Source organism: Pinus tabuliformis, chromosome 9 (genome assembly GCF_031772625.1).
Source record: "Pinus tabuliformis cultivar Carrire ecotype Pingquan chromosome 9, CPIR1, whole genome shotgun sequence".
NCBI lineage: Eukaryota > Viridiplantae > Streptophyta > Pinopsida > Pinales > Pinaceae > Pinus > Pinus tabuliformis.
The window spans coordinates 546,790,133-546,817,277 of NC_142307.1; positions in this window are offsets into that span (position 1 = coordinate 546,790,133).

The following is a 27,145-nucleotide window of genomic DNA, read 5'->3' on the forward strand; positions in this document are numbered from 1 at the left end:
ATCTAGTTGCACTCTAGCATTAACACACATAAGTTCTCTAATTGGTTTGAAAATTGTTGATAAGATTTGCTCTAAGTGACGTTGTGGATAAATGCTCTTAATTTCTCATTGCCATTACTGTCATTGATAAGTGGATTCATTGTTGAATTGGATATATCTTGTGTATTTTATAATCAAGTTTAATCTAATTGACATATTAATGATTTGTTAAGCATTGATATTGTATTGTTTATCACTTGAGCTATTGTCTAATCACAACATTTCTTGACACTTTTAATATTAAGCACTTTCTCTTGTGGTTGAGGTCATCTATTGTTCAAGTATTTCATTGTTCATAATTGAGGATCATCCACCTCTTGCACTTACATACTAGGATTAGTCCCTTGCATTAACTAATTTACTTCCAAGCATAAGATTAGTTGATAGAGACATAGGTCCACCTTTCTCATCTATTTTGAGGAACCTAGCACCGCTTTAGTGGTTAACACAGTGACCTTGCAGTTGCCAGAGCCACGGTCTCTGCATCGTCGAAGGAATCAAGTGGTTAGAGCCTAAGGGGAGGTATCGTTAACCAAGCCCTTGCTTACTTCCCCTTGGCTTCTCTCTCACAACCTACTCTAGAGACTAGCTTCAAAACAAATAAGAGGAAAGATAAATTTATGGTAGCCATCTAACTAAAATAAACCAAGATTTTTCATCTCGCCTAGATTATAGGATTTGCATTCCATATAGGGTAGTGAATCATCCTCAAGAAAAAATTGTTCATTCGGTAACTTGATAAATAATCTAAGCAATTATTTGACTCCATTTGAGGCACTGGCCTTCCATGATAATCTACTCAAATCATTTAGCTTGCTAATTCAACCAAGTTGCTAGACCATTCAGTTGTGTCTCCCAAACTTGTTGGTGGCCAACAAGTCTCCCATATTCACATTTCATAGGGACTACCCCCCATATCTTGTTGTAGGGAGACAACTAAAATGGATATGGCGGGGATCAAAGTGACATCCCCCATCCTGAGCGTTGTTGCATCTTGCATGTACAATTTGGGTGACAATAGGGTCCAATGTTTGATTTTTTTGGTCCAAAGGCACAAATTTATCTTCAATATTTATGAAGTGATTTGGTCCATAAATTGAATTGGTATGTCAATTAAATGTCATCAACAAGGATATGGTTTTTCCCCAAGGTAATTGAAGGGTGAAAAGATTATAAATTCATAAGGCGATTTGACAATTGGTGTGCAAGAGGAGTTCAATCTAGCATCTGAAGGATGTTACCTCTATGGATTGATCTAGATTAAATTAGTGTTCTTATTTTTTATTTTATTTTTTGTTCTAGCATAGTTCAAAGGAGTGTGCACTTGGTCTGATCAATCTATGCAACTAATGTATCAATCTAGCTCCGAGGATGGATATGCCTACTTTGGCAATAGATATTTTATATTTTTGTTGTTCTTGTACTTGCACAGGTTTAATAAATAGTTATGATCTTATCAATTAATTTAACACCTCCAAGATATTATGAGTAGCCTTATTACCCATGTTATACAGTGTGTATGATTGTTTTCAATAGTCAATTAAACAAATAAATGGAGTAGATCATTGTGGAATGAATCAATCATGTTGATCTGACATGGTGGAATGTTAGTTGTCACTTGAACATAGTGAATCAATTTAAAATCTCATGGATCTAGTTCATTTCATAATTAAATATTCCTTGAGTGGATCCAGAGTGTGTTATTCATTGCATATTGAACAAAGGAATTTTGTAACTTAGGGTGTTTGAATATCATGTGCAAGAAGGTAAGGTTTGAAACTAGTGCGCACATGTAACAATAAGTCCAGTGTATATGGACAAAAGCATTGTATGGCGTGTATGGGTGCTTGAAAAGCAATCAAGAACAAGAGAAATCTGAGTAATCCAATGTGTATTGGTGTTAGATCGCAAAAGGTTAATGCTTGGCAGATTGTTGACATGGAATGGAAAGACGTGATGACAAGAGAATAGAAGTTGAACACATATACATCAAGTGAATAATGTATGCAGAGATTGTAGGTGCATTGTATGATAAAGGTTTGTTGGCTCAAATCTGAGCGCTTGTACGTCTGGAAAACTATGCAGATAAGTTTATACTTGTTGCAGAGCAAAGTTTGAGTGGATTGTTGTTTCCATTGAGTATGTAGTAGAGCCTTGAGGTAGAGTATATGGATATTTTATGTTGTTTTTATGTATTTCTAACAATGTAGTTTGCAGGGTTTTAAGCTCAATGACAAAAATATATGCACCTATATTTTATGTGGAAAAACATCATTGATGTCATGAGTGTTGTTGTTCAGGGTATCTATTGTGATTAGAGTTACTTGTTGAATTGTGAGGGATTGTATTGAATTTGATGTTTTTGGTCACGAGTAGAATGTATTGGGTGAGTATGCTTATCCATAAGAGTCAATTATGTATGTTGTTGGTTGTGTTTGTGAGAAAATTTATTGCAGAAAGACTCAAATCGGTGACAGTGATTTGACTTGTTTCTTTTAGTCCTGTGGTATAATTGAGGGCCTAAGAGATATGTTAATGTAAGAAATCTTGTGAATTATGTTGTTAAGGTTTCATCAATATATGTTGCTAGGATTTGGTCAAAAATATTTCATGATGCAAAGACATTTATGATTTGGTATTATTGTGAGCAAATAATATGCTAGGGTTTGCAATAGAAAATGTGTTTGCTTTCCACGGTTGTAGCATTTTTGTATCACATATTGGTTTCTGTGTTGAGGATAGACTTTAATGTTGTCTTGCATAAAGGAAGTTATTGATTGATGTATATTATATTCTAACTTGATGAGCATTATTAAGATTGGATTTTAGGCAGAGCGTTTGATTCTACTAGGGTTTATGACAGATTTGATCATGATTATAAGGGTTTGTTATTGATGAGTATGTTGCTACGGTTTGATATCATGAGTGAGTAGAGGGTATGGTTTGGTATATTGTGGGTCAGTGTCATTGAGTTTATATTTTTTGGTAGTATGTGATAATATTGATGTATATGGAAGAGCTAGGGTTTGATGTTCTATTGAGTAGAATTGATTTTTGATCAAAGACATATTGCAGAAAGGTTTTGATGATTGATCCTAATTGTTGATTGTATTGACCATTGTCTGAGCAGTGTTGAGATTGAATTTTCGGGCGGAGAACTTGATGCTACTAGAGTTTGTGCTAGGTTTGATCAGGTATCGTTAGGGTTTGCTATTGGATGCACATGTTGAATAGAAGCAAAAATTGATATAATGAATTTGATGGTCTTACTATATTGATTAATGATGTATGCAATTATATACTGAGGGCATAATTGTATTTTTTGTCGATTGTTGTATGAACTGGATCGATGAGAAGAATGTTATATGTGGGTCCAGTATGAAAATTGGATGAAACATAGCCTATAGGATTTTAGTCATCACTAGTGGATCCAGTGTTAAATATTTTGAAACGAGGTCCACAAAGAGTCTAAGGATTGGAGCCTTCAATGAGGGAGTGGTAGCTTCCTTCCAGTGGTGGGCGAAGAACTTTCTCAAGGGGTAGTAGCTTTCTTCTAGTGGTAGCTTGAGAAACAATAAGAGGTGGTATCCTCCAACAGGTAGGATCCTAAGTACTCATAGAAGTTTGCACCAATGCAAGATGTAAAGATAATATTTCCGAATAGTAATAAAAGAAGATGAAGTCAATAGCAGTGGTGGTTTTTCCCATTTGGGTTTTCCACCTAATATCTAGTGTCTCTATGTGATGATGATGATGATGCTGACTTATTATGTTTCACTTGAATTTATGATGTTTGGTTAACATGTGTTACTTTCTTATGTATAGATCTATTTTCATTCAATTAACATTATAAAGAAGATTGAAAACTAAGTAAACGTTGAAATATCACGAAATATTGATGCACCACACCCCCCCCCCCCCCCCGCCCCACACTCTCAGTATTTCTAACACCTAGGAGTGGAGTTATTTAGTTATTTATAAGCAACATAAATTATCTACTTGCAATTCCTTTTGGGCATGATAACGAGAGGAGAGACTCATTGGCTATCATAAATAAGGTAAATAAATTTTACTAAAATCATTTTCCATAGTTCCTCTTTGACTATATCCCATGAAGCGTGATTCATTTTTCATTGAGGTTGAAAAATGGGTTTGGAATCTTCCTTGATATTAATGTGATGAGTGCAAAAGTAAGGACGGATCCCCTTCATGTAAGTGTAAACCCAAGATAAAGCATCGTTATGCTTTTGTAAAACCTTAATTAGATGTTCCTTATAATGCTCAGTTATCTCTCGATTGTTTTTTAGGAATTTCTCGATGTTGATTTCCAAAGTCTTTGAAGTTAACTCATGTTCTTCTTCGGAAGAGGATTCATGCTCGAAGGGTGATACATTTATTGTAGCAAGAGAGGCCTAGACTAAAAGGTCCAATAACTAAATGAGAGTGTGTGTTTGTGTTGGATGAGGAGGATGAAGCCATAAAATCACCAATCTCTTCATCTTTAGTTTTATCCCTGAGAGAAAGATATTGATCAATTGTGATCATCGTATGAGAAAATTTATCTTCATCACTTTCTTCTCCATCTGACCAAAACAAAGTTTCTAAATGAACATTAGGTTGAGTTAGAGGATATAAGGTAATTTTCTTAATGGAGGTCACATGGGAAATTTTCATATTTCTAGACCTACAACCGATGTATGTGTCTACAGTTGTCAACCATGGGCTTCCTTAGATCAAGGAATAGACCCTAGGGAAGACTTGGGTTGTAAAACCATGAAACCAGTGGGGTATTCCCATGAATCCATGGAAATTACTTCATCTTCCAGGATCCCTTCATGTTCGATAGTGGATCAATTAGTGCGTTGCAACACTCTGGGGGTTTTCCTAGGGCTTGAAAGTTCTAAGCTTCCATTTTTTCTTGGGTCATCAATTTATAGTAGCTCCGAGGTCAACCAATGTGTTTGGGATGACTTTAGGATTTATCTACACATTTATGATAATGTTTCCAGGATTTGAGTATTTAGCGGCGAGGACCTCCACTCCTCCCCCACCCCCCCTCCCCCCAAAAAAAAACAAAAACATATGATCTACCAATTTTCAAATAATATTATTGTCCAAGGGTGTTTTATTTTCTTATCGGGTCTCCTCGGGCATATTTTTCAGACTTTTTTGGAATAGATAGGGAGATCTTTAATAGCTTGGAATAGAAGTATATGGACACACGCGTTCTTAAGTTCTCCTAAGAATTCAAACTTACCCTAAGTAATATGGTTTTATAGGTCTAATATCTCTGAGTAGAGAGGAACTCCATGTTTCAGGTAAGTTTGATTAGATTTTAAGATCTCTAGAGATCAAACTAATTATGGTTGTTCATTTAAAGCCTTCTCATTAAGATATTCTATTCATACTAGATTATTTTCTCTATTGATATTCTTCCCTAACATAGGATGGAAATCATGACATTATAAGGAAGAAATAGAGTAAGTAGGGTAGGTATCAAACCCAATAGCTTGCGTTGATTTAAATGCCCTGCGAATACTAGGATTAGGGATTGGTTATGTACGAAGTTGAGGGAAAGGAGGGGATGATGTGGATGGTTGTATTAGTGGAGAAGACAAGAGTTGCATGGGTGACTGTAATAATGCCTATTTAAGACTTCTAACATATGGATTCCTCCACCCTTGCTTCCAAATATGGTTTGGTGGGGAATCCATCCATGGTTGGGTAGGTAAACACCATTTCAAAGAAGAGTATTGCATTGAAAGGTTATACAAACACAAATTATAATATTGATATTGATCTGGGATCATATCTTGAGGCTTGGATTACCATGGCTCATTTTGAGAGACAATACATAGTTGCTTAGGTTCATTATCTCCCTAATACATTGCTTTCAGACCATGCAAAGATAGGCACTTTCTTGTGGCATGGTCCTAGCTGCAAATCACAAAAAGCTCAATGTGATATAGTGGGGATTCCTGCAATGGGTTTTTTCTCTTCCACATTGGGAACAATATTGTCAAATCCAAATATGTTCCTTCCTTCTTATTGTTCAATTGCATCATGTCCAATTGATAACTTAGTGAAATATGTATATCAGTCTTTAAATCTTCTAACATGTTCCTAATTTCAGCCCTAGTAACTCCATTGCTAGTCGTTTTGTTGAATTTTCCCAATATATATCTTGGCCTTTTCGCAAGTATAACTATGGAATATCTTTGACATAATTCAACAATAACATCATAATTTTTCTAGGAGACATCTCCTCCACCCATAAAATTCAATAATTAAATACAATTATCATGAATTATGCACAACAACAAGACACACAATGTGTTTGGAGCCAAGTCTCCTTGTCTTTCTCGTTGTAAGTTGCAATTGAATCATTTGACATAGTCTTTTGGGATTTCATCTTCATTCTTAGTCATTCTAAAGACTTCCTCCTTCTATTCCTTATCCTTGTAATAATATTGATATTTTTCTAGGAACCTTCTCTTCATTTGTGTCCAAGTGCAGATGTTATCTCTACCAAGATCCGTGAACTAGCGCAATATAGCATTTTTTAGCATGACACGAAAAAGTTCCAAATTTTTGGAATCTAATACATAATCATAGCTTCCGCAAGGAACATCGAACTCGAAGAAGAAGGTGTCCAAATATTCTTTAGATAAACCATGGAAGTTGTGTAGGGGTAAATACAAAATATTCTTCATCCTAATTTCTTCTTCTAATTCTTGAATAGGGAATTAAAAAGTAGATGTCTCCTTCTTAATAGGGTTCTCATGTGCCATTTTGTCATGAAAAATGTCCTCTTCCTCTAAATTTGTTTGGGAGAGTTAGGAAAGATGAACTATTCCAAATGGAATTACTCTTATATATGGCATTCACAGATCAAGATCTTTGTTTATACAGAAGATCAAGCTTGCACGGTCTAAGATTCCTGAATGGAAGATTTAAGTTTCTTGCTAGAAAGAGAGTTAGTTGTGGGAGTTAATAGTTGGTTTGATTGTTCCCATTTTCCTCTTATAATTGTCTTTCATTGTCAGTTTTGTGAGGATTTTTGACATAGCTAACAAATATACCTTGCTAATCTAAAATTATGTGCATGGGAATTTAAAGAGACTTACCTTTTGAAATAAACCAACTTAAAGAAGAAATTGAATAAAAACACATCATATCAAGCTTCTAAAAGGAACATATTGGCTTAATCAAACCAAGAAACAAAGTAGCTATTGTATTATTGACAATTCCCCAAAAATGGATCTAAAAGTGATGGATTTTTCAATGGCCTTCTAATTTCTTAGTAGATAAATGAGAAACTATACATATAATTGTCAATTTGATGTCCATTTGGAACTTTCAAACTATCGTGCACTGTATATGCTAATACAATCTGTTAAGTTCTAATGGAGTTGCAATATTGGTTAAGTATTATATAGTTTGATGTTAATTTTCTTTACTAAGACACCAAGCGAAAAAAATCACACACTTGTAGGAATTGAAGGATTCACAATTGCAGGAATTGAAAGATTCACATTTGCACGAATTGAAATGTTAACTACAATATTATTGCAATAAGGAAATCCCACTTTGTTGAAAGGAAAGGAAACATACTTTCTAAAATGAAACATTCTTGCATAAAAGGAAATCACACTTTGTAGGGAAAGAAATCAATCTTGCATCAAAATAAGTAGACTAGCAAGAAAGTAAACTAGTGACTTAATCAAATTATTTGTTCAATCCTTGAGTTGTAATAGAAACACAAATTCTAAAATGGATTGATTAGTTATTGGAATACTGGAAAATTGTTTATTGAAACTATAATATAGAAAATATCAAACAGAACTAATATTGTAGAATTAGAAAATAGAGTAAATCAATAAATAGGAACAACATTTAAGAATTAGAAATAGAGTAACTTATTAACAACTCAAATGCAAATGGAATTAGAAACTATCATAGGTTAAAGTACAAGTAGTACATGACTAAGGAGGGGGGCCAACATCCTTAGGTGGAACATTGGTTAAATGTCCAGCAAAAGGTTTATGCTATCAACACATCACCTGCATGAACATAACTGAATAGAAATTAGTGAGTTTTATATTAACATAATTTACCAAAATGAAATTACAATCCTTTGATATGCCTCTCCCTCTCGCTCGAGTGGTACATAATTCTTAATTCAATCATGAAGTCTAATGACAACCATGAGAATCTTCGATTTTCAAGATGTCTTCACTCTAATACAATGATATTGCCAAAATATAGGATTGTCAAATGGTTACTAACTCACAGGCCATTTCAACATGTAGGAGCTTGGTCAAACTATTGTTATCAAGTCTTCAATGTTGGATGGTGATAACCACTTTTTGTTATTTCCTTTGTTGGGCAGCAAGTAGTTGGTCATTTAGCTAAATTTCCAATTGTGACAGTTATGCGTCGGCAGTTGACCTGTGTTGTGTAGCTCACATGTCATTATAACAGTCAAAAGTTTTGCAGCAAGATGGATGAGGTGTTGCAATAAGTACTATCAACAGTCAAGGTGTTAGGGGTGTTGCAGTAGCTACCGCAAAAAGTAACATTTCAACAGTTTCCATTCAATAACAATATGATGTAGTCGTTGTAGAATCATGAAAGTGTTGCAACAACTACCCCCAACCATAGGTGTTGTAGCAGTTACCATTAGGGGGTAGTGACCAAGTGTTGTAGCAACACAGAGGATGTGTTGTATCAACTTAACAAGTAGCCTTCGTCGATACCTACAAACGCCTATCTGGAGCATTCCTCATGATTTCTCTTTAGCTAGTACAAAAAGGTTAATTCTTTCCTTAATAGACAAGTACGAACATTCAAAATGATATAATCAATTGAATATTGTACCTTGGTAAAAAATGTATCATTGTGAACAAAATTATTTATATATATATATATATATATATATATATATATATATATCATTTTGGACACTAGTCACCATACTTTCAAATTTTTGAATTATATATATTTTTAGCATTCTATAAATAATAATAATAATAATATAACTAATAAAAAAAATATACAATTTTTTCATAATTTTTCAACTTATATTTTAAAAAAATTATAAATCTATAAATTATTGCTAATAGTTAATTATAATTATTGTTCATACTTATTTAAACTTCTAATAAATTTAGAATATAATGCGGTTACTTTTTTCAATAAAATATATTTCATTGAATTTAAGCTTCTGTGATCCATATCAAGTTTTTTGAGAATATTTTTCGGCGTAAATCACATTCGAATGCATTTGTCGACACGTTTCGAACCAACTAGTGTGGTTCATCATCAGGACAAGTTGAAGATTCAAATCCAAGTTGCATGTTAAATAGACAGAGCAGAACATCCAACGGCTATATTTCCACATCCAACGACTATATTTGACCAGGTAACGACTATATTGAACTGGTCAGCTAGACTGGCTAACAGCTATATTTGACTGGGAAATGGCTAACCGGACTGGACCAAGGGATATGGACAAGAAAACATAATTGGTTAAATAGTTAGTAAGTTAGTTAAATGCCTATTACCATATTTAAATATAAAATAATTAATAGGAATTAATTAGTTATTGAAATGACCTATATTTAAGTAATATAAATAAATATTTAGTTAGTTAGTTTAATATCAAATATAAACTAGGTAATGTATTTATTCAATATGAACCAAAAGTATTAATATTAAATATTATATATATATATATATATATATATATATAAGTTATATAATTAGAGTTACATAATTAAATAATTAGTAAACTAATAGTAAGTTACTTATATTAAATTAAAAGGGGCTAATATTAAATTTACATATAATTAAATAGTTATTCAATATGAACCAATAGTATTAATATTAAATATATATATATATATATATATATATATATATATATATATATAAGTTATATAATTAGAGTTACATAATTAAATAATTAGTAAACTAATAGTAAGTTACTTATATTAAATTAAAAGGGGCTAATATTAAATTTACATCTAATTAAATAGTTAATGGAAATTTAGTTTAATATCTATATAAATAAGGTAACGTATTCAATTAAAATTAAAAGGGTTGACATTAAATTTATATAAGAGTTATATAATTAAATATTTAATATTATATTAAAATCATATAATTAAACATTTAGTTAATTAATTGTAAGTTAGTTTTTATTCATATTTAATCAAAGGGGTTAATATTAAATCTATATATAATTAAAAATCTAATTGTAAGTTAGTATTGTTATAGTTATTACCATAACAACTAAATGTTGTTAAATCTATTAATCGATCTTATTAATAAAGCTATTAAAATAAATATAAACTTAAGCCTTATCTAATTAAATATATTAATAAAATATAATAAGAATAATTCCTAAAAGGATAACTCAATAAGTTAGTGGAATAAGGGACCAAGGATAAAAATTAATTAAATCAATGGGGAGAAAGTAAGAAGTTTGTTTTAAAGTAGGTTAGTTAATAGTTCTCATCTTAAAAAATCCTTCATCAATAATTAGGTAAAGAAAGTTTTTATAAAAGGATTTTTATTACTTAAGCAAACAATAAAGTTTATAATATTAATCGAGAGGAAGGGAAAGAGAACAGGCAAATAAAAACATAAAATCAAAGGGACGATAAAAAAGGAAATACCGACGATCCAGAAAACGAGGGGGAAGAACACCACAAGGAGCGAGGGCAAGGGGAAACAGCTAGGAAGAGAGGGCAAGGATCCAGCGACTATTAATTTTCCAGCCGTCATCTCTATTGAGATTGTTTGGCCTTTTTTCAATCTCAATGGCTTCCCTAAATTTTCGGTGATGAAACTGAGCAACCCTAGCAATAACACGAGCCTCCTCAATACATACGTGATGCTTTGTCTTTTCAGCATGCTCTGCTAAGGCAGAAGATCGGGTCCTCCCATGTTTTAAGTCAGCTGAGTGCTCATTAATCCTCTGATTAATAGAACGACCAATCTCACCAATGTAGGGGTCCCACAGGAACAGGGAATAACATAGACACCTTTCATGTCCTTGGGGTCGACTGGGTCCTTTACCGACCGGAGGGAGCTACGGATTGTGTTAAGGGGTCTAAAGGTAGAGGGAACATTATGCTTCTTAAGAATCCTTGCAATCTTATCAGTAGTCCCTTGGATGAAAGGGAGATGAACCCCTGAGATTCGATCTTTAGGGTTTTTCTTGACCAATGAATTCTTGTTGGCTTTAAGGAAAGCTTTCTTACCAAGGTGCCTACTATAACCGTTATTAACAAAGACATTAAGGAGGTGGGCCTTCTCTTTATCAAGGCTCTTTTCATCAGAGATTCTCAATGCACGAGTGGCAAGTGTGTTGAGAACGCCCAACTTTTGAGCCAGGAAATGATGGGAGCTGGCATGAAGATACTGCTCAGTGTGTGTTTTCTTCCGAAACACTTGGTGGGAGAAGGAACCATCATTATTCTTTGAAATAAGAAAGTGATTTACGCCGAAAAATATTCTCAAAATATATTTCATTTAAATATCGTTTAAACCATATAATCTACCTTTATCTAGAAACTATTTTTTTTATATTATTATTTTTCAAATATAAATATATTATTATTTAAATAATATATTAAATAAAATAAATTTCAAATAATAATAATAATTTTTTATTATTACTCAAATTTATTTTAATTTATTTTATATAATTTTATTATTAATCGTTAATAAATTTTTATAAAATAAAATTATAAATATAAATATATATATTTTTATAAAACAAGTATATATATATATAATTTTATTAAAAACTAAGTTTATAGTGTTATTGTTGTTTTCCATATCATTTATATTATTGCCTTATGCAAGTGTTTGCCTTATGGATATGGATATGTTATCCAATCGATATGGATATGTTATGTGTTATATATTGTCCATTATGGTTGGGGTTTGCCACCATTTATAGAACTGCTTCATGCATGTACATTGTTGGTAGTATTTGGGTTTTTTTTTTCACTATAGGGAATGTATCAACTATAGGCTTCTAGTTTCAATAAGTTGTGAGTGGGTAAAATTCGATAGGTTCTTGGTTCACAACAACTTATGACTATAGGGACTAAAGAAAATTTCCAAGGAATGCTCCCGCGCGCGCAGGTCTGACCTAGCAGCCATTGCTGCCTCTTGCAGCCCCTCCACTTGGCAGCCTCCTACTGCTGAGCTCTCCTAAGCTCGAGCTTGGCCCCTCTCTGATGCGTTCCCTCTCCCTGCGTAGCCTCCTGTTGTTTTCTTTCCTCTTGGCAGCCTCCTGCTGCTGAGTTCTCCCTCACTATGCCCCTCTCTGCAGGGGGAGATTCTTCCTCCCAGCAAGGAACAGATGATCACGAAGCAGCCTTTGCTTCTCTAATAGCAGAAAATGGAGCTCCAAAAGCCAGGCCAACCGCTAGTAAATTCGTGAAGAAGTTAGCAGACATTCCAGAGATCTCATTACCTCCAACACTCCCCAGAAAAGTTGTTATCTCTTTAGCTGAACGTGGTTTGGTGGGACAATTTACAGGGTTGTGGCCCTCTCCCAGAGCAGTCCAAAAATGGGTAGAGAGAAACTGGAGTGAAAATATCCAAGGGAAAATAGCCATAAGATTCTGTGGAAGGGGATATTTTACTTTTCTATTCGAAACTAAGGAAGACAGGAATCTAATATTTAGAAATGGACCCTATTTTATGGATTCAAGAGGCTTATATTTGAACAGATGGTCTCCAGATTTTGATCTAGAGATGGACATCCCAAGTGCTATTCCAGTTTGGGTCAGGTTGCCTCATCTTCCCCTTCACTGTTGGAGCGATGAATCGGTGAAAGAAATTGGAAATACAGTAGGCAAGTACATAGACAGATGTGAACCAAAAGATAATATGCACGCCTGTGCTAGAATCTGCGTGGAAGTAGACCTGGGGAAAGGGCTACCGAAGGCTATTAAAATCAAGGTGGATCAATGGACACACATCCAGCAGCTGGACTACGAACAAATCCCATTCAAATGTAAGGTATGCCATGAATACGGTCATTTTGCAAATAGATGTAGTAAGCTAAAAGAAGTAGAGAATGCTGAGAATGCTGAAGCTCAAGAAGATACTTGGGAACAAGTAAAAAGAAAGAAACCTCATAATAAACAAGCTTCCACTAATTCCTCTCAGCCTCATGAAACCAATGCAACAGCCTCTATCCCCCCAATAAACACGGCCCCTCCAGCAAACCCTTCCTCAAATCCATTCGAACTTCTGGGAGAAGACCTGCCATCCCCTCGTTCTCCTTCCCAAGCTAATGCATTAGCCATTATCTCATCCCCCACCCAGAGCCCATTCTCTCCCCCACCCACAGTTGACCGAATTCTCACAAGAAACAAAGTAAAAGAAAACAACCAAGCTTGGGAACAGCCGAAAAAAGTCGGAAGGAAATCCAACAAAGAAATAAGGGACGAGGCAGCAACAAAGGAAATGGCCATAGGCACCCAACAACCAATGGACTCTTTTCTCAGCAAACAGAAGGGAAGTGGAGAGAAAAATCAACAAAAGGAAAAGGGAGGGACCCATCATAAATCTAGTAAATAATGATTGCGGTCTCTTGGAATAGCAGGGGTCTGGGATCCGCTTTGAAAATCAATGCAGTACGAGACATAATAAAACAGGAACAGCCAGATATTCTTATGATCCAAGAGACCAAAGTCAGCAATCAAGAGGTTCAAAAACTGATCAAAACTCAAAAAAATTTCGAAGGAACAGCCATGGACTCCAATGGAGCCTCAGGCGGTATATGCACAATTTGGAACAAATGGAAATGGGAACTTGTTAATCAAAAACTCAATAACTATTGGGTAAGAACAGATTTAAAAAAAAAAAAGAGCACGAGTGAAGAGTATATCTTCATAAATATATACTCTCCAAACCATTATAGAGATAAAACTCAATGCTGGAAAGCAGTAAAAGAAGAAGCACAAGAAGGACAAAGGGGAAAATTAGTGATAGGAGGGGATCTAAATTTGATTAGAAATATAGATGAGAAGCTGGGAGGTAATTATTTCAGCGATCCCTCAAGAGCAGCACTGGAAGAACTTATAGAAGAGCACAAACTCCTTGATATTCCTCCAAGTAATGGAAAATTCACCTGGAGTAATAAAAGATCAGGGGCACACAATATAAAGGAAAGATTAGATAGAATCTTGATACAAGAAAATTTGGTAGCAGCCTTCTCCATAATCAAAAGCAAAATAGTGCATGCTTCAGCCTCTGACCATAAGCCTGTTGTGCTGATATTGGATAGATTGGAGAATCAAGGTCCAATACCTTTCAAATACAACAAAATCTGGGACAGCAAGGAAGATTTTGGTAAACTAATAAGGGAAAGTTGGGAAACTAATGTAATAGGCTCCCCCCATTATGTATGGGAAACCAAGTTGAAAAATTTAAGATTACAACTAAAAGCATGGGCAAGAGAAAACGCTCTCAAGGAAAAAAATAAAAAAATAGAGCTGCAAGAGAAACTCGAAAAAATGAGCAAGGAAAAAGAGAATTAGCAAGATAGTGAGCAAGAGCATGCTCAGGAAAAAGAAATTTTCATGGACCTATACAAGAAAAACAAGTTAGAGGAGGAGGAAATTAGGCAAAAGTCAAGATGTTTATGGCTAAAAGTGGGGGACAAAAACACCGCCTTTTTCCATAACAACCTTAAGATAAGAAGAGCAGGTAACCAAATCGAAAAAATTCAAGTGGAAGGATAGGAAATAAACTAATAAGGGAAAGTTGGGAAAGTTGGGAAACTAATGTAATAGGCTCCCCCCATTATGTATGGGAAACCAAGTTGAAAAATTTAAGATTACGACTAAAAGCATGGGCAAGAGAAAACGCTCTCAAGGAAAAAAATAAAAAAATAGAGCTGCAAGAGAAACTCGAAAAAATGAGCAAGGAAAAAGAGAATTAGCAAGATAGTGAGCAAGAGCATGCTCAGGAAAAAGAAATTTCATGGACCTATACAAGAAAAACAGGCTAGAGGAGGAGGAAATTAGGCAAACGTCAAGATGTTTATGGCTAAAAGTGGGGGACAAAAACACCGCCTTTTTCCATAACAACCTTAAGATAAGAAGAGCAAGTAACCAAATCGAAAAAATTCAAGTGGAAGGACAGGAAATAAGGGAAACAGAAGCTATCAAAAAGGTTGCCCATAACTACTATAAAAACCTTCTATCAGTAGGGGACCAGCAAGTAGATAGCGAAGACTTTCTTCAGCAAATTAGCAGCAAAATCAATGAACGGCAAAACAGAGAGCTCAAGAGAGAGGTCACAGAGGAGGAAATAAGAGAGGCAATTTGGAATATGCACCCGAAAAAAGCACCAGGCCTGGATGGTTTTACAATTGCTTTCTACAAGAACCATTGGATGACAATCAAAAAAGATCTAGTAAGAATGATCAAAAATGTTTTTAAAAAAAATAAAGTGGGAGAAAATACCAAAGCTTCTCATCTGGCTCTCATCCCAAAAGATCTGAATCATATCTCCTTTGATAGATAGAGACCTATCTCTTTTTGCAACTCCTCCTATAAAATCATCACAAAATCTTGGCAAATAGACTGAAAAGAATTCTGCCTTACATCATCTCTGAAAACTAAGGTGGCTTTGTCCCAAAAAGACAGATTACAGATAATGTTATTATAGTGCAGGAGGCCATACACAGCAGTATTCAAAGAAATGAAAAGGGCGTGGTCATAAAGTTGGATAGGGCAAATGCTTTCGATAGAGTAAATCATAATTTCCTTATAGTTGTCCTTCAAAAGTTTGGCATCTCTCCTAAGTTCATAGGTATTGTTATGGCATGCATCTCCACCCCTTGGATAGCACCGTTGATCAACGGGAGGCCAAGCAGATATTTTCGCAGCACAAGAGGTCTGACGCAAGGGTGCCCGCTTTCTCCTTTCCTCTACATTTTAATGGCGGAAACGTTGAGTATTAAGCTAGAAAACCAAAGAGTGAATAGGAAAATCATAGGTATTAGAATCGCCAGAGGAGTTAAAGAAATAAACCACTCGCTTTTTGCTGACAATACTCTTCTCATTGGGGGAGCCTCCAGTATAATTTCCAGGCGGTTTTAAAAAGTTCTAGATGATTTCCTTGATGTTTCAGGAGGCCTTCTAAACAATAAAAAATGCAGAATCTACACTTGGAATGTGCCAATTAACATTATGCAGAGGATTTCTCAAATAATGGATATTCTAATTCAACTAAAATGGAGCCATTTTACTTATCTAGGTTTACCTTTGGCAAAAGAAGTGGTTAAGTCAGAGGTGTGGAAAAAACATATTGAAAAAATGAGGGGGAAAATACAAAGTTGGGCAATGACGTGGTTAAATCTAGCAGGCAGAACAATTTTAATCAAAGCTCTTCTTTCAGCCTTGCCAATAGATCAGTTTTTCATAATTATGGCCCCGGCAAGCGCCCATAAACAAATGGAATTAATCATTAGAGGCTTTCTATGGCAAAGAGGAAAACAAGAATCCAAAAGATTCAGTCTGGTTCGTTGAGATCGAGTGACTCTTCCATTTGAAAAAGGAGGTATCTCTATTAGAATTCTAGGTTTGTCAAATAATGCACTTGGGATCAAGTTAGTTTGGAGAATGTTAAATGGGAAGGATCATTGGTGGGGCAAAGCACTTTCAAGGAAATACCTCAACTGTCAGTGGTCAAAGATGCTCACTGAAATTATCCCTGATCGTCCTTGTACTCAAGTATGGAAACTCATCAAAAAAATTATTCCTCAAGTTAGAGACCAAATCTCCAAGAACCCGGGGAATGGAAACTCTACCTCTATTTGGGATGACAGGATCATGGGAGCAGCTCCCTTGAATCAATATCAAAATTTAAGAGGACTGAAAGATTGGTTGGAGGAGAAAGGCACAACTTCATTATACTCCATATCAGAGTGGGATCAAAACAGATGGACAACTTGGAGAGTGCAGTTTCTTCCAGATAGACTAAAAAATCAGTGGGAAGAATTGAAGCTTTTACTTGCAGGAGCAGCCCCAATAAATAAAGAGAGCCAAGATAGTTATATATGGGATCCAATCGGAGGAAAATTTACAGTAAAATCAGGCTACAATTTTTTGCAAAAATACCACAATTACGAAAACTGGAATCTATGGATAGTAGCATGGAAGAATGAATGTTTACCCAAAATAAAAAAAATGCATGGACTCTTCTTAAAGGCAAGATTCTTACGACGGAAAATTTAAGAAAAAAAGGTTTTCAAGGCCCTTCTATATGTGTTATGTGTCAAAGGGAAGAAGAAAGTATTCAACATTTATTTTTGAAATGCATTATTGCCAGACAATGCTGGAAGAAAATCATCAGTCCTCTTGAAATGAACATTGACACATTTGAGCAGCTGACAACTCTAAATGTAAATTGGGAGCAAAGTTATCCATATGCAAGGAAAAAAAAACTGTCATAAATCGAATCTGGAAGTGCCTCCCCTCCACTCTGTGCTGGCATTTATGGCTAGCCAGGAATAAGTGTATCTTTAAAGGCCAAAAGCCAAATATTGGGACCATTTTAGCCAAGACATGGGGTCAAATTTCGGAAATGATAAGTGCAAATGGAGTGCCAAGTTTGGACCAAAACAGTCTGCAGCAAGAAGAAAAGGATTGGTATAAAAAAGCCCTCATTGAAGACTCAGCAAGGAATCAATTACCAAAGAAGGTAGGAAGAAAAATCAGAGATTGGAAGCTTCGTGGGAATGACAAGGAGATGGAGGAATGGATTAAAAATCAAAGAAATCACATTATTTTCTTTGATGGAGCCTCAAAGAACAACCCTGGAAGAGCAGGGGCAGGCGGATTAATTCTGGATCCGAAAGGCGAGACAATAGCTACTTATGAATGGGGGCTAGGAACAATGACAAACAATAGGGCGAAGGCATACAGTTTGCTAATGGGCACCAATATCCTCAAAAAATATCAGTTAAAAGATCCTATTATAATTGGCGACTCGACAATTATAATAGCAGCAATGGAAGTAGGGAGAAACTTCAAAAATCTAGCTTTAAATAAAATTCGACAAAGAATTATGGACAACATAAAGAAGCTGGGGAATGTTGTTTTTAAACATGTTCTTAGAACCCAAAACAAGGAGGCCGACTCATTGGCCAACAAGGCAGTGGAACGGAGAGCCGGAATGGTGAAAGAAAACCATGAAATATATGAACAAGCAATCCCATAATTCGTTCCCTCAAAGGGACAGGCCTAAGACTCAAAGCATAGTTAATCACATCAAATCAATTGCAGCAAGGAATCAAAATATGAATAAGCAATAGGAGATCCATCTGTACATGACTAGCAGAAAAATCTTAGCCAATCCTTCTCGAACAGTGAGGAGAATCCTCATAATTAAGAATCGGAGGCATCGTGATTTACAACAGAGAAAGAATCACCCCCAAGATCAGCAAATAGCAGCTAAAGGTCAAATCAATCTTGGCAGTGTTCGTTCTGAGCTGAATGGAAAATCGGGCAAGCACCGTAGTCAGCAAGATATTCATGAGCAGGCTGAGAAGAGTCACGAGCTCAGCATGCTCAATCAAGCCTTTAAAAATAACCTCAAGCGCAGGAACCTTCATTATCAGAGGCAGCATCGGGAAATAGAAATTAGAGAGCAGCGAACTTCAATTATCAATACACAGGAGCTAAGCAGAGGACAGTGCAGAAGGAGTAGAGAAAAACATCAAGGAAGAGAATGTATAGCGCAACAAGGAATCCACAGCCATCGGGAAATCCAAAAAAACTTGGATAGTCAAAGGAAAAATCATGACAGCGAGGAACAGCACATGAAAGATGTCAGTGATGGCAGCTCGGATCACAATTTTCATGAGAAAAGCAGAGGCACTGGGAAAAATCGAGGCAGATTGAAGGAACAATAGAAGAAGGAACAGAAAAAAGACAAAGGAACAGCAGTAGAAGGAACAACAACCAGAATGAATAGCGGCAAAAGGAACAGCGCCAGAAGGCACAGCAACCAAAAGGAACAGCAGCCGAAGGAACAGCAGCCAAAGGAACAGCAGGCCGAAGGAATGGCAGGCCGAAGGAACAGCAAGAAGATGAAGGTATAGCAGTAGAAGGAACAGCACCAGAAGGAACAGCAACCAAAAGGAACAACAGCAGCAGAAGGAGCAGCAGCTGAAGGAACAGCAGGCCGAAGGAATAGCAGACCGAAGGAACGGTAGGCCGAAGGAATAGCAGCAAGGAACAGCAAGCAAAACGAACAACAGAAGAAGGAACAACAACCAGAAAAAGGAACAGCAGCATAAGGAATAGCAGGTCGTTGGAACAGCAGCAAGGAACAGCAAGCAGAATGAATAACAGCACAAGGAACAGTAAACTTAAGGAACAGAATTTACTCTTCCAGCTTACAAACCATAAATTTTTGTGAAATATGCGATGTAAATTTGTTTTCTTAGCGGGTCAATATGTTAAACAGTACTCTAGAATAGCTAAAAAAACTTCTGAAGTTTTGATACCAAGCACAGGAGAAAGGTCTGCGTGCCTATTCAACCGCTCAGTCTATCATATCAGAACAGCGGAATGTAAAAGGAGCTTGCTCCAAAATCCTTTTTTGATAATATAACAACTATCCGATCTTGTTAAAAAAAAATAAGTTGTGAGTGGGTGTTGTGTGTTTAAAGTTTTAGGTATCAAAATTTATTTTGTGTTTCTAATTTATGTTTATAAGTCATTGAAAAACAAAAATGTAATTTGGGCTTTATTAAGCGAGGTCAAGGTGGTGAAGTTTTCTAGACTTTGATAGTGGAGCTTTAGATTTAGACTTATATGTTATGTATGTTGGTCATAAATTCTTTAAGTCTGTGGAGTTTCTTGGATTTAGAAATTGCAAAAGAGGGAAGGATGTCAGTGAAGTGTTTGTTGAAAGGTCTGAAATAGATCCTCTTTGGGAGCATGGTAAAGCACACAAAGTGTTTGAAAAAAGTCTCCAGCCAATGTCGGAGCTGACAATGAATAGTCTTGGGGACCTGGATCAACAAAAATTTCTAATTTTGTTTAGTCCATGTCTGGAGGGTCCCTTTTCCTTACAGTCTTAGAATAAAAGGTTGTGGGAACACTGACCAAAAGCATCCAATGCAAAACGGTTATCTTGATGGGAGAAGTAAGGCTCCTCTACAGAGGGAGGCAACTAAAGATGGAAAAAGGTCTATGAGGTTATGGAATTAAGAGGGATGCCACTATCTCTTTAGTGATAAATCTGCAAGGAGGTGCCAAAGGAGGTGGGACATCTTCGACACCCAAACCCATGTCAGTTAAAGATGTCCTAAATCCAATATCTAGCTCTCAGACACTAAAGGATCTCTCATGTAAAGTGTTTGTGGTGGAAAATTCAGCGGAAACACCACTGATCAAAGTTAATGAGATATTAACAATGATGAAGATAGTAGATTATAAGTGGCAAGTGGTTATATGTTTTTTCAATGGTTTTTGGCCCCCGGCTTCTACGCTCTGAGATTAGGCTCGTCACAACTGGTCCTGGAATCTAGAGTTGTTATTTTATTTGAAGGGATATTTTGTGGTTGTCTTCCACGGGGGCTTCACTGGGAGAGAAATAACATACAATATGGGTTCATATTGATGGATACATATTGAGGACAAAATGACATAATATTTTGGGGGATATATAGGGGGTAAACGGTTTTTTTATTGGTAGGTACAAAAAATGGAGTTCAAAGTTGAAGAAAAAATATAAAGGGGCATAAAAAATGTTAATGAAAAAATGGATATCTACAATATCTAGTGGAAGTAGAGGTTTTTTTAATTGGGAAGGTGTATGGGTTCATATTGGTAGGGCGTTAAATAATGTGATTTTTAGGGATATTTTCCAATATGTAATCAAATTAGGGATATTGTTTAATATGTCATGAATGCACGTGATAGGTTAGAGGTTCATTGAGTGAAGCCCCCGTGTTGTATTCAAAGATATTAAAGACCAACAAAGGGTTTTCGACCAGGGACCCTTGTTCTAGGGTCGAGAAAGTCTTTCGATTTAGGCTTAGTTTCCAGAGTTCAGTCCTCTTTCCATGAAATATCTGGCTACTATGGTATGGGTAAGATTCCCAAACTTACCCCTCCAATGGATTCAGCCATATATCTTTGAAAATTTTAATAATTCAATTGATCGCTTCATCAAAATAGACAGTGAAAGGTTGACTACAAGTTTCATCACATTTGTCTGTATATGTGTTGAACTGGATCTGAGTGAAGGATTGCAAGATAAAATTATTCTCAAGTGGGTTGGAAAAAAATATCCTCAACCTTTGGACTACAAAAACACGACTTTCAGATGTAGAATCTACCAACAACCAGGACATCTTCAAAATGTTTTCCCTTCCTCAAAAGGGTTTTCCGACTACTAGAAGCAGCGGAAACCCAACTGGGGATGGAGGGATCAGAAGGCCACATCAAGTGGCAAGAACTCAGCAAGTCAAAAGATTTTTTCTTAACAGCAATCCCCTATGGCACCGCCCCATCCCTCAGCAAAGGAGAATCCTCAGGCAAAGGATAAGGAAAGAACTTCAGCAATAATTGTGTCTGCATCCAACACGTAGAAACACACCCATGAGTCTAATCATTCAGACAATGAAAAATAAAATATGTACTTGGTTGATTCGGTAGTAATGGAGCTTTCTCAAAAGAATAAGGATATGGTCTTATCCTCGATTGAAAATGATAAATCTCTAGGTTGGGTAGATGTTTGTAGAAGAAGGGAAAAAAACCCATGAACAATTCTGGGAAATAACTCCAGAAATTGTGTAGATGTTATCTGAAATTCCTAGCTTCCTCATAAATTTCCTTTTTTGAGATAATAGAATTTAATTTACAAAAAAAAAGTGCGCTTGCAAGTGCTTTATTATAATAAAAAATTTGCATTGGAAGTTTTTATTATATTTTTTTGCATTTTTTTTATTTATACTTTTTTTTTTATATAAAGGGAATCCGCTAATGCAGGATGATACATCACCTTTATTCAAGGAAAGCTATGCCATCTAGAATTACTCGTTAGTGGTCTATAAGGGGCAAGCTTGATACATCACCTTTATTCAAGGAAAGCTATGCCATCTCTAGAATTACTCGTTAGTGGTCTATAAGGGGCAAGCTTGATACATCACCTTTATTCAAGGAAAGCTATGCCATCTAGATTACTCGTTAGTGGCCTATAAGGGGTAATCTTTCACTCCACCAAAAACTTCTAGATCTTGGATCATCAATCTATTTCCTTAAATCCAAGAAAACAAGTTCTTAACCAAATAAATTAACACGTGAGTGTTTTTTTAATTCATTTATTGTCTTTTTATTATTTAATTGTTATTAATGGCATTAAATTATCGTTTCCAAAAAAATTAATTCTTCATCGACAACAGATGTTGAACTATTGTGATCATGTGGGGCCGATTTCAGTCCATGCCTCTCTCCCTCACATTTTTACAAAGTCAAAATGGGTATGGACTAGTTCAAACAATAGAGCGGAGCTCTTTGAACTTGCTTCTATTTGCCAACCAATAGGGTTTCTCATGCATTCACATCTATGGGGTTTCAAAGTTTACCATCAATTGGATCAGAAATGCAACCAATAGGGTTTCTCATGCATTCACATCTATGGGGTTTCAAAGTTTACCATCAATTGGATCAGAAATGCAAGAACATCACCCTTTGTCCTATTTTAGAAGAGATTATTCATATTGTTGATTTTTCAATTCTTTCTCTAGTTCACATATTTACAAAGAGAGGAATCACGTCACTTACTGCTTATGTAATGATGGTTTGGATTTGGAAAAAGATCTTTGGACAATAGCTTCATTATCAAGTGGAATCGTCTTGCAGTGCCATGGATATATAATTTTTGTTTTTTCTTTTTTGTCGGTGTTATTATTTCAGCATGTTTTGATTTTTTATCTATAGAACATGAAAGTTCTTATTTTTGAGCTTTCAAGTGAGCGTTCTAGTTTTTACAACTCAGTATGGGGTAGATCTCACATAAAAACATAAATGTAAATGTAAAACGCCGCCTCGTATGGGATAAATCACACATAAAAATGTAAATGTCAATGTAAAATGTAATAATCTGTCGGTCCTATTTAAAAATCAATCTAATTATTAGTATGTATAAACACAATATAAATTACATAGTGGTAAATAAATATAAATCTAAATAAACTAGAGGTACGGTAAATAAATAAAATCTCCTTTTAGTATTTACTAAAACTCAAAAAATATGTTTTATTTAGGTGCAGCCTATGAGCCAAATACCATGGGACAAATAATTATTAATACCATGGGCCAAATACCATATCTATAAAAGGGATATAAAGAGGTACGATAAATAAATAAAAATATATCAAATAGGATTAGAAATCGACATCTAATTATATACCAAGCCTATGAGCCAAATACCATGGTAAATAAAAGGGATATGATAAATAAATATAAATATAAATAAAGTAGAAGTATGGTAAATAAATAAAACCTCTTTTTATATTTACTCCTTAAACCTTTTTATACTTACTAAAACTCAAAAAATAGGTTTTATTTAGGTGACACCTATGGGCCAAATTATTATTAATACCATACAAAAAATACATTATTAACCCTAATATTAATATTAAAAGATTATTATTATTATTATTAAATATAATATTCATATTAATATATTATAATATTAATATTATTAAATTTAATAACTTTGGATTAATACAATATTAAATTTGTTATATTATAATATATATTAATATATCATGATATATATTAACTCTAGATATATATGGGAGGGAAGAACAAAGACAAAGTGATAGAGGTGGAGAGATAGGGGGAGTGACAAGGGAGAGATGGAGATAAACTTAAGGATAGGGGAGAGGAGGAATGAAGAGAGAGAGAGGGAGATGAATGAGCGATGTAGAGAAGGGTTAAGAGAGGGAGAGGGCAACACAAAGGTGGAAGGGGAGAGAGAGAAGGAGAGAGGGAGGGAGATAGTGAGAGGATTGGAGGGCGGAGAAAGAGAGAGGAAGGTATGAGAGAGAGGAATTGTAATAGAGGAGGAGAGGGGGGAGGGGGGAAGAAGAAAGACATAGAGAATGAGAAGTGGAGATAGAGGGAGTGACAAGGGAGAGATGGAGAGAGAGAGAGTATGTTTAGGGATGAGATAAAGAGACAAAGAAAGAGAGATAGAGAGAAGGGGGGAAAGAAAGAGAGAGGGAGGGATATAGTAACGTAGTTGGAGAGAGAGAGAGAGAGAGAGAGGAAGAATGAGAGACAAGACTTGAGAGAGAGGAAGAATGAGAGACAAGACTTGAGAGAGAGAGGAGGAGAGTGATGGGGGAAGAGAGAGGACTGGAAGGAAAAGAGAGAGTGATGGGGGAAGAGAGAGGGAGGTAGGAGAGAAAGGGAGAAAGAGGAAGTATGACAGAAAAGACTTGAGAGAGAGGAGGAGAGAGAGAGGGAAGAAGAAATACATAGAGAGTGAGAAGTGGATAAAGAGAGGGAGTGACAAGGGAGAGATGGACAAAGAGTGTGTATGTTTGTTGTAATGACCCACCTATAACTATAAATAAAATACGAATATTAGCATACATACGAGACCTCCATATGATAGCTATGTATGCATGGACTCACATGTATCGCACTATATATAAGCTTGTTACTACAGGAAAATATATAAATTAAACTAATGAAACTAATGAATTAATACCTCACCAGAATATAATATATATGATAAATCCGTAAACTAAAAGAAAATGCTAATTTTAATTTACAAATTAAATTTAAAATAAAAATAATAATAATAATTAATTAAAATTATAAATTAAATCAATCAAATTAATTTATTAAAATAATAAATAAACTTTTATCAAATCTCCATATACGAATAAAATCAAATAAGATTTGATTTTATAAAATTACATGTATCAAAATAATGACACGGAGATGGGAGAAAGGCGGTGGACGGAGAATTAAAAGAAGGAAATCTTGAGAAGGGAGGAGGAAAAACAAAGAACAATTTTAACATAGAGATACAGACACTCTTGAGTCTTGATTGTACTGGAGTTTTTGGGCACGGGGGATCAGATTGATTCGATTGGAAAGCATTCTGAAACTGTGTACCCAGGTTGTACCCAGTTCAGCAGGGTGGTTTTGGTCGTTTTGGTAATGCAGCCAAAACAAGAATTGCAGCAAGGACAAAATTACAGCAGAACAATTACAGTAGATCTTCACAGCAGAGCGGACAGGTTGGTATTCATTAGTTAACTTACTTAAATTCTGTGTTAAATTACATATTCTAATATTTGAATTTAAGGTTCTTACATTTGGTATCAGAGGAAAGGTTCAAACTCTCATACCTCACCATAGTTTCAGCAATTCTCAGACCTCGCCATAGTTTCAGTAGTTCTGTTTTAATGCTCTTATTTAATTCTTTTCGATAGAATGTGATCTAGTTCTCAAATATAAATTGGTCAGGGATGAATTCAAATGTACCGTAGTCAGCTTGCTATTGCATAACTATTCATATATCTAAAATTATGAATCCTCTATTCCTGTTTCTTTCGTTGAAATGAGGCAGGACCGGGAATTAAATAATCAAATGATAATAACCTCAATCAGACCTAAATAGCATAATATAATTATGGATTCAGTGGCTTGATGCTAGACTTTGATGTATTGCAACTTCTATTGTGTTAACTCCGAGAGTATGAGTCATCTCAGTTGAGGTTAACAATGTTCATGTCAGCAATAGCATAAACCTATAGGAGTCAATAAACAGCTCGCAAGTAAATTAATTCTTGATGGTTGTTTGCCACGTCAACAATCTAGAGACATTTCAGGTGCATCTGGATCTATTATGAGGTTGGTTGATCCAAAAACACCGAAAGACGATGCTTCAATTGCAAAGGTTATGGTAAAATTTGCAGCCCTTGCTGCAGCTCGTGAAGCTAACTCTTCTGAAGCTTACCTATCACGTGAAGATAAGTTGAAGGCAGAGAGATTAAAAAGAGCAAAAGTGTTTACTGCTTTGATCAAGAATGGGCAGCGTGGTTTAGAGGGTGAAAACGTAGAGTCTACTCCTGAAGGTGCAGTTTTTATTCAGAATGAATCTGGTAGCAAGGCTACAATATGCGGTAGCTCTTGCAGTCCATTGAACTCTCCGAAATGGAAAATTTCTGATGTCAATGCTAGAGGAGAAGATTGTGGGCAGACAGAAGTTGCTGCTTCAGAAGATTGTAACAGTAAACCAAGCACAAAATACTCAGAGAAAGTTCGACATAGCCATCGCCATTGCCGTCATAGTAATCAACATAAAAGATCCAAATTAGAACATATAAATAAAATGAAAGGATTGTGATTAATACGATTTGGGTATAAACCAATACCACGGTATTAGTCATGACATCAAGGTATTAGTCGTGTCCGTCAGTTAAATTTTAATCCATACATATATTCAATGCCACGCAATGCCTCCCACTTATTTTTATATTATTATAGTGACAGCGATGTAGATTATTATTACTACATATCCACACAGAGGGAAGTCTTTCCGTAATGGATGACCCTCGGAACCATAACCCATCCGTTAATATACGACGTAGATCCGGATGAATGATGGATTAAACACCGGACATAGCCCATACTTCTCGCTCCCACCGGCCGGCTGAAGGAAATGGACTGACTACCAGAGATAATCGTGTTATTTCATCCACACGGGTTTGTACACGAATGCGTGGATTATATCAACTTATTGTAAATTATAAACTGCTTCAGAACTTTGTTTGCAAGAGGGATAATCAACTCCATCTGATTGATTGCAGAGGTGGTTATTGCGCAGCCTTTTTTTTCAAACATTAAACGGAACGTAAAGGAATTGAGACTGTACATTTTCTTTGGATCTGATTGTAAGAAAAATGTTTATAGCAATTTGATAGTATTAAAGATATGATAGGAAAAAAGCAATACAAAAAGTCGTACGTGGTCTAATGGATAAGGCGTCTGACTTCTAATCAAGCGATTGTGGCTTTTGG